The sequence below is a fragment of the Rhinolophus sinicus genome, linkage group LG14, assembly GCF_036562045.2.
Source record: "Rhinolophus sinicus isolate RSC01 linkage group LG14, ASM3656204v1, whole genome shotgun sequence".
NCBI classification, from domain to species: domain Eukaryota; kingdom Metazoa; phylum Chordata; class Mammalia; order Chiroptera; family Rhinolophidae; genus Rhinolophus; species Rhinolophus sinicus.
The window spans coordinates 52047742-52066894 of record NC_133763.1 but is presented as its reverse complement, the minus strand read 5'-3'; the positions used below and the strand labels follow the sequence as shown (position 1 = coordinate 52066894).

Sequence of the window (19153 nt, the reverse complement as noted above, 5' to 3'; positions counted from 1 at the left end):
CTGCACTGCTGCCCCCTGGTGGTGGTGAAGATTAATGCCGCTAAAGGAACACCTGCCAGGAATGTGCTTTGGCTGGAATGCGACATGGTGCCAGAAACCGGGACAGGCTCAGTAGTGTGGCTTTGGGCACAGCAGCACCTGGAGGAAGTGGCCCTGACATCTCAGTAGTGATCCACCCCAGGCTGCTCTGAGCCACAGGGCTGACAGTGTGTATATGTGTTGTGTATGTGTGTGTTTTTTGGGGGTTGCCCTGCACAGAACCACTCCCACTACCAAATGGGCTCCCCGCATCTGGTTTGGGGCAGGGCCTGCCTTGATATGAATGTAGAGCTACACCTGTTGCCGGGGCTCTGGCCCCACTGGGCAGGGCTGGCCCACCTGGGAACACTCATCTCTGGGGCAGTCCCTGTGGAGAGGCAGGGCGGTCAATATCTCTGGGCTCTCCCTTGTTAAGACAGGAAACAGTATTCTGTGCCCTTCTGGGGACCCTGGGACCCTCGTCCTGGCCATTATAGGAATACTGGAGTCATCTCCCAGGACTGTTGTGGCCTGGCTCCGTGTGGAGCGTTTCCAGTGCTCTCCAATCGTACGTGAGGTACAAGTAATAAACGGTGGTTCCCATTCCCACACTCGTGGGAAGTGGGCAGGGTGTGGAGTGGGGGGCACATGTTATGTTTTCAGATTTCCACTTAACGGAGGGAACAGCTAAGAGGAAAAGCCATGGCTTTGCCTCTGTTGGCTGCCTGAGTGGTGGGTCGCTTGCAGACAGATCCACAGGCTGGCTGAGGTTTCGGAAACAGACAAGGCTACGGTCTCAAGGCAGTGCTACCCCCTCCCCATCATGGCAGACGGGGGGCCCTGAACCCCGTCCTTACAGCACTAAGCAGATCTCCAGGGAAAGAGACTCCCATCTCTGCAGCTATCAAGGGAGCTGAAGCAGTTTGGAGGCGCCCGGCTCTCGGTGAAACGTGAGGGGACACTTGTCCTAGTTTACCTGGGGACTCTCTGGAAAAGAGCTAACATCACAGACATAAAGTGGGGCCAACTCTAAGATGAATGTTGGCTGGAGGGCTGTCCTGGAGGCCAGCATAGAACCCCGCCACTGCGACCCTCCACTCTCCTCTCTAGAGAAGAAAGTAAACCAGTTATGGTAACCGGACAGCCAGCTGCCACTGCAGACCCAGGTTCGCGTGGGCTTTACGTATTGAGCAGGCCGGAACTCAGTCAATACCTTTGTTTAAATGTCTCAAGTAAAGGAAAACCAATTCTTTTTTTAATTAAGAAAACTTAGTTTGAAGCCATTATGTGTACCACAGAGAAACCCTAACAGATACAAGCAGACAGACAAATACAAAAAACACTAATACTCTAGCCCCCAAATAACCATTGTTATTTAATCCCTCCAGACCCTCTTCTATACGCAAATTACCATATAAATATCTATGTGAAAATGTATGTCTATGATTATATGTGCAAATTTTACATGCCCATAAATTACATGTCGGTATGCAGACATACATAAATTATACTTCTATGCGAATTGCATTTATATGTATATACACACACACATTATACAAACATGTATGATTGCCTAATACTTGTCATGGATCATTTTCAGTGATTAGAGTATTCCATGTCATTAGTATTTGATGGGTGAAGCCGAGTGTTAGGGAGCCAGGTTCAAACCAGCTGTGCCCTCTCCATGAGGTGTGCCCGTGATGAAGGTACCTGTATGAGCTGTCTCACCTGTAAAGTGGAGAAAGTAATGGTATCTTCTTACAGTAGTTATGACGATACATAAACCATATATATAAAAGTATATGTGTGCCCGACACATGGCACCGGTGAGCATTCAAACAATGTTAAGAACTGAGTGAGCGATTCTTTAAGGTCAGCCATTTATAAAGTAAAGAATGTTTGAGTTAGGACGACATACAAATGGTCCCCATCAGCCTGGCCTTGACCCAGTACAGAAGATTCTCATGGGCTGGGCTTTCTTCCTATGAGGATAATTGCAGCTTTTAGAGCTGCTCTGGACCATGGTTCAACTGTGGGGATTTCCAACTCCAAAAAAACCCGAGGACTGAAGGTCAGAGTATTTTTCTAATGTATCCACATAACACCCATTCTCCTCCCTTCTCTCTCAAGCCTCCGTCCTGTCTATCTGGGCAAATTCAGTTTCTCACTGGTCCATCTCTCCCCCTCAAAGACTATCAGGTTGTTACCCAAGAAGGGGAGAGGGAGTGGGCCTCTAATTGGCTGATTTTTCCACAAGACTAGGGCAGAGGAATGGAGGGTGTGTGTGGCCGGGAAGGCACAGTCAACATTCGCGCCTCAACTATTGTATTGCATCTGACTTAGAGAGACACATTTAACACACTAGAGCAATCCGGGCCATAACCAGAAAAATCAATTTTGTTTTGTGATACTTCTCATCAGATATCATGACATACTCTTCATTTGGGTTCTATTTTTTCTTCTGAGGGAAACTCACCATCCACAGAGGAAAACTCCCATGCATAGGCTGAAATCTACCGTATCTTTTCATCCTGGTCCCAAATATAAATAAAACACTAATAATAAAAATGGGATGGTACGTTACAGGCTGATCTCCTACTGCAACTTTAGAGAGCACCAATTTTGTGCTGGGCACAAAGTGAACCAGGCCTCGTCTCCATCAAGGAGCTAACACAAAGCTAACAGACATAATGGAAAGTATACTGAAATGAGCAAGGACTCCCAGCGCAGGGGGCAAAAGACCATCCCTCTGGTGGTGGGCCCTCTTAACTAACCTAAACTGTAGCATGATTCCAGGTGGCTGTGCTACAGCCAGCATCAATCCTGAAAATGGCTATTTGGGCCTCGGAGAGAATGTGTTTGTAATGAAACTCTGTTCAGCATAGCTGCAACCTCTCCCTCCCCAAACACCCCCTGTCATTTCATCAGGGATCTTTCCCACTGCCTGCCACTCACAACAAACACATAGTTGTTCCTATGGGACAGAGGACCAGAGGCCTTTTCTATTTCCCATGATGCACCAGCCAGGAATTCACTGCTCTAATTACCATCTACTTTGTGATAAGATCAGTAGCCATACCTATTGTTGAAGTGTTTGTCCTATGAGTGGATGTTATAAACTTTAATTACAGTGCCCTCCCTACAATCAATGAAAGATTAGGTCATGCCTCAACATCGCATAAGGTATTATTTACCCCAAATTAAGCAGCAATGCTGTAATCTGAGGTAAACCACAGATTTATGGTTTTCCACCCATGGCCTGGTCTTTCTTACTGAACTGGTTCTAACCTCCCGCCTCCCCTCCAGACTTCTGCCAGCACATTAAGCTGTTGACTTCTCGGCTCTTCACCCTTACATAAGCACCCCTCCTAGGTGGACGTGGGGCCTGCAGGTGACTCTGCTGTGATTTGTGGCATCTGCTGAAATCAATCAATCATCCAGTTCAGTGACATGCCACAAGTGCTGAACCCACACACCTTCAAGAAGGAATTTGACCAGCTCCCAGCTAGAGGCATCTTTCGTCCCCCTCACACAGAATGGCAATCTTCACCTGTCCCTAGATCCAAAAACTAAAAATAAAATGTGTCTGTGCCAAGCTTTTCCACTTTTGACTTTGCAGCCCTGCCCACCTGCACGGTGCCTCCTACATCTCAGCTTTGGTCTCCTGAGAGTATGACGGCATTGAGGGACAATGCCAAAGCTGGTGCCTCATCAGCGTGTCAGACAGGCCTGGGTTGAGTCCCGGCTCTGCCACCTCCCATCTGTGTGACTGGAACGGAGGCCCCTTCTGAGCTCAGCTTCCCCACCGACCATAAGGACCACCACATCTCCCTCAGAGAGGTGCTGGGAGATTTACAAACTACGTACAGCAACTTTCACATAGAAATGCCTATGCTCTTCCTTCTGCCGTCCCCTCCTCCCCTCGCCACCCTCACCCACCTGCCTCCCACTGTCTCACAAAAGCAGCTGCCAGTTTGTCCTCTAACAGCACTGCCCAAACCCTCTTTCTAACCTGTATACCCACAACCTCAGCTTGTAAGGGTCTCGGGAAGCCGGGACCACAAATGTGTTTTTGGTGGGTCAGTTACTGGGATGCCAGGTTGCAAAAAGAATGAATTATTTTAAAATAAATGTTGGCGTAAGGTGGGCTGAGCACTACTGGAGGGGTGGAAAATTGGAGCAAAATTTATGAAAATAAATATATGAATATATATCAAGAGCTTTAAAAATGTTCATACATTTTGACTCAATGATTTCACCTCTAGGAGTATGTCTTACTAAGAAAATAATCATATTTCTTCAAATATTTGGATGTAGGATGTTCATTACAGTACTGCAATGGTAAAAACTTGGAAACAATCAAAATATCTAAGAATAGGGAACTGAGACTAGGCAGTCATTAAAAGGCACATTTTAAACGAGATTAGGAGGACATTGGAAAATGGTCACAATTTGATACAAAATTATGAGTATATCACCAATTTTAAAATTATATAAAAAATACGATTTGCAAATGACCCAGCAATTCCACTTCTAAGAACATGCACAAAAGAATTGAAAGCAGGGACCCAAACAGATATTTGCACACCCATGTTCATAGCAGCATTATTCACAACCGTCAAAAGATGGGAGCAGCTCAAGTGCCCACACAAGGATGAAGGGATACACAAAATGTGGTGTGCACACACAACAAAATACTGTTCAGCCAAAGGAAGAATTTTGTCACACGCCGCAACACTGATGGATGAACGCTGAAGACACAGCGCTGAGTGAAATAAGCCAGTCACAAAGGTCAAATACTGTGCGATGCCACTTAGATGAGGTACCTAACGCAGTCACACTTGTAGATACAGAAAGTAGAATGGTGGTCTCAGGGCTCAGGGAGGGAGGGATGAGAGCGAGTTAGTGTTTAATGGGACCGAGTTTCATTTTGGGAGAATGAAAAATTTCTGAAGATGGAGGGTGGTGATGTTTGCAGAACAATGTGAATGTACTTAATGCCACTGAACTGTGCAGTTAAAAATGGTTAAAATGGTAAATTTCATGTTTATATTTTACCACAGTAAAAATATGTATTTTATATACACGTATATATGTACATTTATACAATACACATACATACAGACACACACATAAATGAAACACTGAAAGGCTATGAGCTGAATATTAGCAGTGAATTGTGACATCTAAATTGTGAAATTTTCAGAGATTTTTTACTTTCTTTGTATTTTGTTGTATTGTACGATTTTTCTGTTATCAACATGCATGATGCTTAGAGTCAGAAAATAAAAGTGTGTGTCTTTAAATCCATTTGCGTTTCCTTCACTGGGCTCTTTGCTTTAGTCAAGGAGGAGCCTGGCCCTCCAGGTGGATGCACAGCAGCAATTTCTCCTTTCCAGGCCCTGCCCTGTTTCTTTACAAGGCCACGGGGCATCAGGGCTGTGCCTGGCATATGATAAGCCACTCACTAAATGTATATTGAATGATACACATAAAGACAAAATTAAAGTGCATTGTGACAAGTGCTATACTGTATATATGCATTCCTCAGGAGACAAGGAATATTTGAAGAATATTTGAACTAATTGGATCTTAGAGATGAAAGAGAAGAGAGGAAGGACGTTGGAGGTGGATGGAGCAGCTCCAGCAAATAAATGGGGGCATGAAACAACCCCATTCAAGAACTCAGAGGACTTCCGTATGTCTGTTCATAGGTAGGTGCAGCGGCGTGGAAGCTGAAAGGACCAGAGAGGTAGGCAAGGGCCCCATCCGTCATCCATTTGATGCATATTTATTGAGCACCGAAGTTTGGGTTTTCTCCAAACAGTATTAAGTAACTACTGAGAGATTTGAGAGTCCTGTGATTCAATTTGTATTTTGGAGAGTTCGTTCTGGAGGTTGGGTGATGGATGATTTAGATGGTAGCAAGACTGGAGGCAAGGAAGTTCAGGAAGCTGTTTGAAAACTCCAGGTAAGAAAAACAGCGGCAGTGGAGACAAAGAAGGCATGGCTCAAGGAAACATTTAGAAATAGAATTGACAGAATTTGATGGGAATTGCTTTTTTTTTTTTTTTTATCAGAACTGTCTGACTTTGGGAAGTGAGAAAGAGTGGAGTTTAGGGTAATTCTTGGGTTTCTGGTACGTGCAATGGGGTAAATTCCGCTGCACAGAGAAAAGGACTATAGGAAGAAGAGAAAAATTGAAATCGGGGAAACTGTGAAGTCAATTTGATACATGTTAACACCTGTGGAGGACACTGCCAGCCGTCTACCAGAATCCACTTTCTCCTTTTCCCTGAAATGGAACTGCCTGACAAAGAATTCAAAATAATAATCTGAAGGGTGCTCAGTGAGGTACCAGAGAACACAGGTAGATGACCAAACAAAATCGGTAAAACTATACACGAACAAAATGAGAAATTCAACAAAGAAACAAAAAAACATAAAAAAAAAAAAAAAGAACCAGGCAGAAATTCTGGAGCTGAAGAACACAAGGCCTGAACTGCACTATTCAATTCTATAAAGCACAAGCAGCAGACTTGATCAAGCAGAAGAAATAACCAGCAAGCTTGAAGACAGTCATCTGAGCAGCAATCGGGATGCTTACACCAGTGGGGAGTAAGGAGGCAGGTCAAATATCGAGGGTATTGTGGGAGCAATGGGTGGATCTCTCTCTTCAGCAATGATCCGTGCGTCCTTGGAGAGTTTACACTAGGTTTGCTGCACCGTCTGCAACCAAGTGGGCAGCATCCCACCACCATGCTTTTCTGAGAACTACATTTCCCAGAATCCCTTCCTATATAGAGTTCCAGATTACCGTTTCCCAGTGCAAGAGACCTGAGTGAAATGTAGAAGCTGGGAGCAAAGAGGAAGCCATTATTCCTAGGAGTCACAGAAGCCAGACATGACAGCTTCCAGAGCCTCCCCACAGTGACTTTTTCTCCAGGCCTCTGGAGACTTTTGCTGTCTCAGCACCTCCCATCGTCACATAACCTCTAATTCCTACATTAAATCTCTTATTCCCCTAATAACTCATAGCGGCTCTCTTTTGCTGATCAAAACCAGATGGGCACAGTAGGCCTAAATGACATCCCCACCTTCTTTGAGAGGAAAAAAGAAACAAAGTCTAATTATTCTGACCTCCATTTGACTCTGTTTTCCTTGGCAATGTTGCTTGGAGAAACACCTGGGGACACCTCAGACATTATTGCCTCGGATTCTTGAATCCTGTCACCCTAAAAAGCTTCCTGCATTCTTGAGAGCAGGCTTCTTGAGTGCCATCATTCCCACAGCACTCCTGCATAACTGGATGTTGTCATCTCAGACAAAACCCTTGTATTCTTGGCAGCGCTCGTTAACATAGGACCGGACAAGGCATATGGGATTTGAGTCTGGATCCCGGGGCTGACCCCGGATCCACTTACCACCTTCCGAACTAGTGACTCATCATGGTCCCATGTGGCCAGCTGTTGAGAGAACAAGAAAGCCCTTTACTATACCATTCCTTACTACCTCATTCCTCTGGAAGTGCAGCCCCAACGCCAGCTGTATACACAGAGACTGGCAGTTACCAGGATGTAGGAGAGTTGAAAAGGCCAATCGTCTAGTTTAACAGATTAAGTTCTGCTTCGCTCTGGGCACAGTGGGGGCCTACTGACCTGCGTTGTACAGAACCTGGGTTTCTGAGCCTTCACTGGCAGCCGACTCGGTCTTTCTCTTATCTTGAATAGAGAGTCTGTCTACCGCTGTGATCAAGAGTGTAGGTTCTCAAGAAGTGAAATCCTGGTTTGACTTGAAGAAAGCTGCTTAACTCGTCTGTAACTCACCCGTAAAATAGGGATGATAATAACAGTGAGGATTAAATAAATACTGAATTTAAATTGCTCCTTAAATTGCCAGGTACCTTCCTGGCACACGATAAGCACATGGTAATAATGACTTTATTCGCTCTGCCCTAAACTCTGATTTCTCTTCTTGCCATCTATTTTATTCCAAATGTGGGGAAATAAGAATGTTTCAGCCTCAGCTTGCCAGGCATACCCTCTACCTTCCCCTCTACCTAATATACAACACACATGATGAAGTACTAGGTTAGTGCAAAAGTAATTGCGGTTTTGACAATTATTTTTCACCTTTTCAACTGCAATTACTTTTGCACAAATCTAACAGCTTTTTACCTTGTGCCCGGCCAAGTGGCCTAGCTTACACCTCAAAACTTTCCTACCCTACCACTGTTTCTGATATAAGACCTTGCCCGCACCACCTTTCTAACCTCACCTTCTAGTCTCTTCCTTGCTCACTCTACCCCAGCCACCCTGGTCTCTTACTGTCCCTGTAACGTACCGAAAGCTCCCTACCACAGGTCATGAAAAAGGCCTTGACCCTGGCTTTTCTGCCTAGAAAGCTCTTCCCCTGGGTGCATGACCAGTCTTTACCACCCTCTTGTCTTTGCCCAAATGCCACCTTGTCGTTAGGCCTTCCCTGAGCACTTTATGTAGAACACACCTCCCCCCAGCTCCCAATCCCTCTTATCCTGCTTTCCTTTTCCCCACAGTTCTATCACCACCTGTCATATCATGTATTTGTTCATTGATTCAGTGTCTACTTCTCCCCACTCCCACTCCCAATGGAGTTTCTTCTCTGCCCACACCTATCTCTGGGGAGGAAGACATTCTATCCCAGCACGAGCAGCACATTGGAATAGGACCTGGCACAGCTCTCCAGATTCATCTAATTCCTCCTTTTTCAAATCAAATATAACAACAACAACAAAAAAGTGGTGAGATTGTTCAATCTTCCCAAACAAAGCAAACGAGGGTTGTTTGGTCACTCGTGATTTGAGACACTTTCCATGCACTTCACGGGGGCTAAGATGAGGAGGGCGGGCTATGAAACAGCAGGATGGAAGGAAAGAGATTGTCAGGAGGCCAGAAATGATGGGGACCTAACTGGGGACGAAGCCGAGAGGAAACACTCACAAGGCGTTTAGAAAGCAAAACCTACACAACGTGTTAGGTGACCAGATGTGGACAGGAGGCAGCCGGAGAAAATTAGGATAACACCCCGGGTTCTGAGCAACGGGATGAGTGATTCTCACGCTGGCGAAAACAGAAGAAATACAGGAAGCTAAGTGAGTACCCTGGGAAAGGGAGCTTCTGATTGGACGTGTTAGGGTTGGGTTTGTGTTTCCATAAGACATCTAGATGGAGCTCTCCAGGACGCTGTCTGGAATTTGGGGGCAGATCAGAATCGGAGAAGCAGTGATATTCTGCACAAAAGTGTGGGCGGATGGAAGGAAAACGGAAAGTTGCAGGTTCTGAGCAGTAATGACAAAGCTGCCCCTTTTTGAGTGTCTTCCATGTGTTGGAACTGGGTGGGGGGTAAACGAGACCAGCTGGCGCTCATTTCAGCACAGTTGCCGCACCGATGAGGACACGAGGGCTGGGATGCAGGTGGTCTCGGCGAGGTCTGCGGCCAGGGAGGACCACGCGTGCCATCAGGACTCGTCACCGCTCATCTCCAGTCTTCTTTGTGCCTCTGGTCCCCAATCTGTTCTTCTCTCTTGCGAGATTGTGTTTTCCTGCTGCCCAAGCGACATGACTGTTCACACCTCCGGAGTGAATACTGCCTCCGTTCAAGGCAGAGACTAAGAATGGAGTCACATAGTGCCAACCTCCAAGGGAAGGTGCTCATCAGCATAGCTTGAGTCAGGCAGACGACCTGGACCGGAGAAGTATGGAGACGGCCAGGAAGAAAAGGGGCCGTTCCCAGAAAAGGCCGCAGTGGGGACGAGGACCCAAGGTACCCACTGCACGCGTACCTTCTTATTTGTCTTTTTCTTATTTATCCACTAGGAGATGGTGATGATCACGGTCCCTTGCACTGCAAATACTCTGATGGCAGAGACCAGGCCTACTCATTCCGCGCTGTATTGCCAGCACCTAGCACAGCACCTAGCTCACGCTTCATAAACACATTTGGCAACTGAATGAATGAGTCTCAATGTCATGTTTGAGGAAAGCCCAAGGCAGGGAGGTTCAAGCACTTTCCCAGGTGACACAGCCAAGAAGCAGAAAGGAGAACCCAGTCCACTGCCCCCCTTGTGTTCTTAATAATTTTCCAGACACTAAAACTACACCAGTAGTGAGGCCAGCTATCTCCCAACCAGCAGGTGCGAGAGCCGGTTGGGGGCCTGGTCTGTGCTGAGCCAGGACAAGCACTGGCGGATTCCAGAAGCCTCCGTGTATAGGGCCAAGTGCTCACAGAGGCATAAGGAACCATATGACACCAGAGCTCCGGGAGGGTGTCTGCAGTGCAGCTGCCGTCGGCGTTATGTCGCACAGCTTGGCTTTCTCACACCAAGGACATCCCACTGGAAAAGGTCCCGGGGGCATCTCTACCTGCAGGCCCAAGAGCAAAATGAGATGAGCTCAGACTTCAAGGAGGCGAGACAGCTTTCAGCCTTCTTAATACAAGAATTCAGGTCCCCCAGATAATAAGCATCTTCTTTTGTCTACCATGATAGATACTTAGGCAATGGGGGGAAGTGACCGTATTTCCTAAGCCTGTCAACACAGGACTTGACAAAAGATTTTTCCCGCTTTGTTTCTTTATTTATATAAGGATAAATTTCGTCAAACATAATTACAGTATTTAACAAATCATCTCTTGCTTGCATTATTGCAACAGCTTCATAACCGGTCTCCCCAATTCTCCTCTGTCCCACTCACAGTCTGTTCTAAACAAAAGAGCCTAGAAAGAAAACTCTATGGAGGTTCCTAAAAAAAACTGAAAATGGAACTACCTTATGACCCAGTATCTATGCAAAGAAATCCAAAACACTAATTCAAAAAAATATATGCACCCCTATGTTCATTGCAGAGTTATTCACAATAGCCAAGATATGGAAACAACCAAAATGCCCATCGGTAGATGACAACTGGATAAAGAAACTGTGGTATATTTCTATAATGGAGTATTACTCGGCCATAAAGAAGAATGAAATCTTACCATTTGCAACACCATGGATGGACTTAGAGGATATTACGCTAAGTGAAATAAGTCAGACTGAGAAAGACAAATACCATATGATCTCACTTATATGTGGAATCTAAAGACCAGAATAAATGAGCAAACAAAACAGACTCATAGATACAGAGAAAAAACTGATGGTTCCTAGATGGGAAGGGAGCTGGGGAATGAGGGAGAAGGTGAAGGGATTAGAAAGTACAAATTTGTTGTCACAAAATAGTCACAGGGATTACCTTGGAGTCTTGGCACTAGTTGATTTCTTGATTGAATTAAGGAAAAGAACAAAGCTTTTTTCTCAGGAAGAATTTAAAACGTGTGATATAGAACTGCTGTTTCCACTCTCTGAACTTACAGTCTCGTGAGGCGATCAAAACGTTTCACATTTTACATAATTAGATCAACATAAGACTGAGTGTTAAGTTGTGTTATGGAACTATTAATGCTAGGTAAGAAATGAGAAGGGATGAGTAAACAAAAAAATTAAAGTGGGGATTTTTAAAAGTAATAATAACGATAATATTCTTTCATGTATCATAAAGTTTAATAACAAGCTTTTATAATTTTTTTAAATTTTATCCTCACAATAGCTCTTTGAGATACACAAAGCATACTATCACCCCATTTTACAGATGAGGTGGCTGAGTAAAGAGAGTTTATGTGATTTGTTTCCTCTAAGCACTTGCTTTACCTGAAACTCACAAATTTTAATATAGTTTTTTCATTTATAGTCAGTTCCAAATACTTTCTCATTCCCCCTTCGATTTGTTCTTTAACCCATGAGTTATTTTAAAGTCTGCTTTAGTTTCTGAGTATTTGAGTTTCCAGATATCTTTCTGTTAGCTTCTAATTTAATTCCATTGTGTTCAGAGACCATATTTTGTAGGCTCTGAATCATTTTTAATTTACTGGGACTCGTTTTATGGCCCAGAATTTAGTCTATCTTGATAAACATTCCATGTGCACTTTAAAAGCGGGTGTATTCTGCTGCCATTGAGTGTTCTATAAATGTCACTTCAGTCAAGTTGGTTGATAGTGCTCTGTATTCTTACTGATTGTCTTTGTCTACTTGTTTTTAGCAATGATTGAGGGAGGAGTTTTGACATCTGTGACTATAAATGACTATTCCTTCTTGCAGTTCTGTGCTGAATGCATGTAACCCTTAAATCATGTCCTTTGGATTCATTGACCCAGCCTGGGTTTCCTCTCTTGTGCTGCAAGCTGGAAACTCTCTCCAGGCTTTAGGCCTTTTAAAACTAGATGTTAGGGATGGAAGTGGGAGGGTAAATCCCATCCATCTTATTCCATCTTGGCCAGCAGTGAAAATCCTGAAGCCAATCATTAAAGCATAGACTTACTTAAAGGAGAGGAAAGAGCAGTAGCTGCAAAGAGCACTCCAGACAGAGGAAACAGGTGGGAGTGGACCTGACGAGTTCGTGGAACAACAGGAGGCGAGTGTGGCTAGAGCGAAAAAGTGAGGACAGTGGCGCGAGATGAGGTCAGCAATCTCTTAGGCCCTCGAGGCCTCGGGCTTACTCTGAGCAGACAGGGTGTTCAGCAGAGGAGCCACACGCTCCGAATTCTGCTTTAAAACACTCCGTCTGTCCACAGTGTCGACACAGTCTGCAGAGGTGAGGAGTAGACGCACACGCGTGAGTTAGGAGGCTAAGAGTATGGCAAGACCTGATGGCAGTGGGACCAGGCAGGCAGCCACGGAGACGGTGAGAACCGTGCAGTTGCTGGTTATAAGCTGAAGGTAGAGTCCAGAGGAATTGCTGACAGCTTGCCTCCGAGGTAAAGCAGTCAAGAATGGTCTAGTTCTTTGCCTTACACTGGTCTGTGTCTATCTTTTACATGTTCACAGAAAGGTTCGGAGGCTAGTTCTTCTGTTATTGAGGCTGTGTCTAGAGAGTGAGCTCTGTATGTGTATTTGATACGTTTCCTTCGATTCCTTTTCCAGTGGTTCAGCACAAATCAGTGCCTGTGACTATTTCTTGGGTGTAAGATTTAAAGCACATGGGAGTCTCTTTTCAACTTGGCTAAAGGTCGAAGTGTGGTCCTCTGGCGTGGGTTTGGTGTGGCTGTGGGTCCGAGTAGCCAACCTCTGGGATTCTGAGGGTGAGCACCACAGAATCTATTTAAATGAATATCAAAGGGCCCTCCCTTCGCTACCATTCTCCAGTAGAGGAGAGCCCCCTGCCTCACAACTCACAATGCTGTTTGACAGATAGCTCAGCCTCGGCCCCATATTGCTGGATTGTTGGACTAACAGGTAAGGAAACCAGTCCAACAGCAGGCAGGATCTGAACTTGGCTGCTATATACCTGACTCAGCTTGCCTCTGGCTTGACATAAAGACCTAAATTGGGTTGGGCTTTGCTTCAACTAAACTCCAGCCACTGGCATCCTGGAGCAGCCAGGAGAAGGCAGCAGCTGAAATTGGAGAACGGTGCTAAAGCTGCAGAATATACCTCAGTCAGCACACAGCACTTAGACCAATCTGGGCCACTCAATACTACCTGTCTGTCAGAATTCTATGGGCTGGGAGGGCAGGAGGCAGGATGTGGAGAAATCCATAAATCCAGAGTCCATGAGAAATTGCTGAGACTCTGGGTTCTTCATGAAAGAGGGCGGACAGCAAGATTTTTCTATCTATAGAACCTCAAAGAATCCGTGGTCTCAAGATCTGGGAAGAGTAACCCTCGCTGGTGAGGGTGAGGTGGCTAAGAACCATAGAGAACCCGGAAGAGGTTTCCAGCGGCTAGAGCGTACCAGAGGAAGGAAGGTTGTAGATTGGAAAAGCCGGACAAGTACACAGTAGGCCCGCTCCCCACCGTAGATCAGTCATAGAGTGAATGGCAGAAAAGGAGTGAGACAATCTGTGTACCCTGTCGGCAGACCTAGGGCCCGTGCTTTGACCTGCTGGTGCAAAACTCAATGTGTTTGATCTGAGGATTCCACCCCCATTATAAACAGAGTTTGTGTCATCGTTACCATCACCATACATGGCGTCAAGATTATTGGCATGATAATAACCTTTAAGCAATGTGGCCCACCAGCCAACTGAGCTGAACCAAGGTCCTCTTCCAAGCAGACCAATCCCAGGCCACTCTGCAGAGTGTGAGACGCCCAGAAATGCTGAGTAATCCCGAGCACAGTGTCTGACACATTTCAGCTCTCAAAATAAAACTGGTGGGAGTGACATTCACAAAGATGCTATCATCCACAAACAGACACAGAAAATATAGTATTGCAATCAAGTGCAAATAATAATAATAGTAATAATAGCCTTTTTTATTTGAGTGGAAAAAAAAAAACCCCAGCAGTTGCTATCTTTTATTGAATGGCAGTTTTGTTCCAGGCACTCGACTTAATTCTTTTAAGCTTTATAACAACCCTAGGAAGAACATTTCCCATATGTACAGATATGAAGTCACAACACTAGTGAGTAACAGAGGCAGAATTCCAACCCAGATCCATCAGATTCCGAGGTTCACGCACTTAATCACTGGGCTAAGCAGGGTTGCTGTAGGTTTTGTTTTACTTTGTAGAGAGAATCCAAGACATGCATTCCTTTAAGAGTCCTACCCTGTGTGTGCCCTGAATTCTTCAATGTGGACTAGACAGGAAACAGGTGGGCCCTGGCAGAAATCTAGGCTAAGAGCCTCTCCTCTTGTAGCAGAAACCTCCAAAGCCCCACTCTCACGAGCACACCTGCCTCTCAAACCATATCCATCTCAGAAATGAGTAGATGCCATCTTTGCTCACCTTATGGAGCTATGTAGTGGTCCCCCTAGGCCAGGGGTCCTCGAGCCTCAGAGGACATTTTCTACGCCCCCTGTCCTTGACCTGCACAAAACTGGGGGCAGTGGGTGGGGCAACTGGATTAGAGAAATCGGCCAATCTCTGAGACCTTAGTCACTCTATCATAGTGACATAAAATAATTACTCCGTCTTTTGCAATTAACTTGCTAAGCTGGTGATTTAGTGTCTCTATTTCAAGGCACCAGTCCCCAGTGAAGAAAACCTCCCACTGAAGAAAATGTCAGACGCTGCAGAGGTGTTTTTCCACGGATCCCTCTTTACTATTTTGCCTCTTAGAGTCCAAATGCTCAGAGGTGATCTAAACCGAATAGTCCCAGGAGATCCAAGCTCTGAAGCATAATTAGTGCCAGAGGCAAGGGATTAGCACGTGGGTGGGGTGATGCTATTTATAAGAAGTAAAATAAACATAATTACTTTTAAAGAAACAACAAATGAAATTATCATAGATAATGGCAACAATCAATAAGATTAATTAATCTAAAGTTAATCAAATCCAAGCCTGAGAGCTACACCTCATAGAGATCCTGGATTTATTTGTCCCTAGTCCTATTCAAAGACGTCCTCCCAGGCAGCTCAAGATACACATTTGGGTCAAGTCTCTCCTCATCCAGAAGGCATGACAAGTCTGTCCCTAGGTAAAGTTTATACACGTATTCATATGTATATTTGTGTATGTGTTCAAGCAAGAGAGTACTAAGGTCATTGATAGGAAGGGATGGAAAGCTCCAGGCTCATAAATAATCCTAAATCAATGCAATTTCATTAAAGACACTGTGCTTATTTTTAGCACAGGGCCTTGGATGTTATAGATCTTCAATAATGTACATGAACTGTAAGTGCGTATGTGTGTAGAGGGTTGTGTGTGTGTGTGTGTGTGTGTGACATATACATAAATCTTCATCAGTTTCCTTGATACCCAAACCCCAGGCCAAGCTTCATTCCTGATCTAGCTTCAGGATACTATTTCATTCACCCTTGGACTGTCTCACCACCAGAAGCACATCCCACAATGAGAAGAATCATGGGATCACAGAAAACCCTCAAAAAATGCTGATATAAAGCTTGTTTCAGAATTGCCGAAGCCACTAGACTGGAAAACTTAGTCTGGTTACTTTAGTCCTTAACCATGGACTCCCTTTTGCTTTTTTACCCTCTGAGTTGTTCTCTTTGCTAAACTTGGTTCCAAATGCGTATGAATGGTTCCCCAAATCAAATTTGTGCTAAAAATGCCAATATTTTCACCTAACAAATGATATTCAAAAGCAAGGAATGCTCTGAAAGAAGAGGTCCGCCCCCCACAACCTTTCGAACATATATTCATAGCCTTTCAAGGAAATTACTTGGATTACACAGGTTCTAGACCATTTTAAGAAGAAAAAAAATCAGCTGCCTTAATTAATAATCACACCTTTCAAATTGTCAAAATACAAGTGCTAGATCATCTAGGATTCTAGTATTAACCCAACGCCTCCCCCTTCGGTCAGGTTCATCAAGCCAGTGAGTTTCCAAAGCCTTCGGGGGGCAATCCTTTCTCCATATTGTCATCACAGGCTATTGTGATGGGACCTGCAAGGACCATCTGACCTTCTGAGACCAAGCCTTTGGTGGCCCTGTGTGGATTACACAAGCATCTGGGAAGTCCCACATGGTACTTCTCAGCTACATCTGGACAGAACAAGTCACTGAAGCCTTGAAGCCTCGGTGTGTCAGCCTGGGTGTGTCAGCAGCTATCTCTCTGTGAGACTCCGTTGCTTGGATCTGGAGATGTCAATAATGATGCCAGGAAACAACAAAGAAATCTGGGGGCGAAGCGATCTCAGCTGGTACAGCTAGTGGTTCCACCTTCCTCACGGACTCCCCATAGCAGGAATGTTAAGCTCCTTTGAAGGCTGCGTTCCAACAGTTCAACCCAATTGGCCTCTGATTTCATGTAGGAAAAGAAGCTACTAGAAGGGGACAGTGTTAAGAATCATCTCCAGGAAACATCACCCCCAAAACCCATTGATAACCTTCTCCCAATCAGATTAAATGTAAGAATAAGAAGGAAATAATACAAAATACATTGAATTCTTATCACATGTTCAGTGTTATCCTAATATTACCTTATGTGAGTCTCACATAATTCTCATTTCACAGGTGTGAAAACAGAGACTCATGTTTAGAAACTTGCCCCAGGTGTTATAGGTAATTACGGTGCAGTTGTGATACGAAAAACAAACTGTCTTACTATAAAGTCAACATTCTTCCTACTCCATCACACTGGGAGCCAAGAACAGCCCCCTAAACTGCTTGTAGAGAAGAGAGACATTTCACATGTATCGGCGTCCTTGGATCAACTCTCAGGTATATGCTCTAAGTTGAGTTCATTGAGAAACCCCAAAAGAGGGGTTCCAGCACAGAGAAAATGTTTGGTTCTTGTGACGGGCACAGACCTTATCCTGAAGAAGCCCCCCCTTGAACAGGATGCGATGGGGAAACAAAATGCAGCCCACACTCAATAGAAAAATCAAAATCTGGGACTTTCACAGGTACAATTAAAGTTTTTTTGTTTTTATATTCTAAGGTATAGCTTCCCTCCTGAAATAATCTAATAACTTGGCGTAAAGTCTAGGTCTGGTAGCTCCTGAGAGCACATGAAAAGTGTGGATGCAGAATGAGCGGAGGGTGATGAGACGACAGCAGGATGGGAAAGAGGCCCATAGCCCCCAGCAATGCTGTAGCTGAGGTCGCCGTGTCCTAGCTCTGGACCCCAGGCCCTGCTTCATTGGACCAAACAACTTTCCAGATCTCAGGTGGCAAAGGTCTCTGCCTGAGCTCTGGATCCTTACAAACCATCACTTTGCTTCCTCTCCAAACGGTGCCTGGGCCTCGGGTAGCGCCGTAGTGTCCTCGGAACTGAAGCAGCAATGATCTGACATGTGCCCACTTGTACCCAGGCACTATAACACCTGGTAGTTATTACAGAAGGAAAACTAAAGACCGAGAAGGGAAGAAACGTCCTTAAGGACGCAGCCATCGTAACAACCATGACTTAAGTGCACAGCTCTGTGAATATACTAGAAACCACTGAACTGCACACTTTCAAAGGCTGAATTTTATGTTGTGCAAATTGCATCCCAGGAAAAGTGTTATTTAAAAAGGGAATCATTACTTACTTCCTGGGGCAATTCTTTTGACAGAGAAGTAATATGTCTACCCTTTAAGGCTTCTTGTTGGCTCCTAATCTATTTTTATCAAACACGATCAAGTACCTCCTACGTGTAAATCACTCTGCTAGGTGCTATGAAATATTTTTTTAAAGGAGCTTGCCATAATTATATAGTTTACTAAGCAGTTATATGCCACATGGGTACTAAGGAATCTCACATAATTATGTCCACCAGTGAGGGAGGTATTGTTATTTTCATTATAAAAGTTGGGAAACTGAGGCTTAGAGGATTAGATAACTGCCCAAGGAACGGAGCCAGTAGAAGCCAGTGGAGATTTGAGCTCTCATCTTTCTGAGTCCTAAGTTTATGTTTTCCCAGCACGCTAAGCAAGTTAGAAGAGGAAGAGAGAACAATGGTGGCCTGAGAGCAGGCAAACTGTGGAACAAGTTTCAAAGTTGTAAACTAGAATTCTGAAAATGCAAGCATGGCTTTACCACTCTCGGTGTGGAAGCTGGGGGTAGGAAAGGCCTCCTGGCACAGCAGTCGCCTCAGCCAAAGCAAGCACAATTCCAAAACATGCACACAGCTGAACATAACCATAACATCCAAGGGACAACAGAACTTTTTGTATGGCCATTGAGGTCTAGCACTCGCCGACTACAAGCAATGGATCCATCTCAGTGGTATGAATAGAAACACACTGTGTTTAGCAAGCTCCCGGCACTGTGCAGATGGTGGGGTGAACACACATGATGGCTCCCCTGAAGGGGGGCCCACACAGGACCTGACCGAGCCCTATATGTGGTCACGCACTGGGTTTCTTGCGGACTATTTTTGCTTCTCTCAGGCATGATACTTGATGTACTTTATGTATATAGGTGATATTTCCCCAAGGGTCCAGGCCCAAAGCTGCCAGGCTGCCAATGGGTAGCAGAAAGCCCAAGAAGAAAGTCCACCCTACATGTACCCTGAACACTTCTGAAAACATGACTTCTGTGGCTTGCCCATTAACTTATACTTTTATAGTCTAGAAAAGAATCTTCCAAGGGCCAGAGACTATGTTTCTTCTCTTCGTGGCTGACAGCACTTATATTACGCTTTCATATTTTTTGTGTGTGGGTTCACATGACACTC

The 19153-nt window shown here is 44.9% G+C and overlaps 1 long non-coding RNA gene across 2 annotated transcripts in view; it reads right to left on the bottom strand.

The window, feature by feature from the left end:
* LOC109451576 (uncharacterized) overlaps positions 1 to 19153 on the bottom strand; it is a 420408-nt gene that overhangs the window by 91716 nt on the left and 309539 nt on the right. The window lies entirely within an intron of this gene.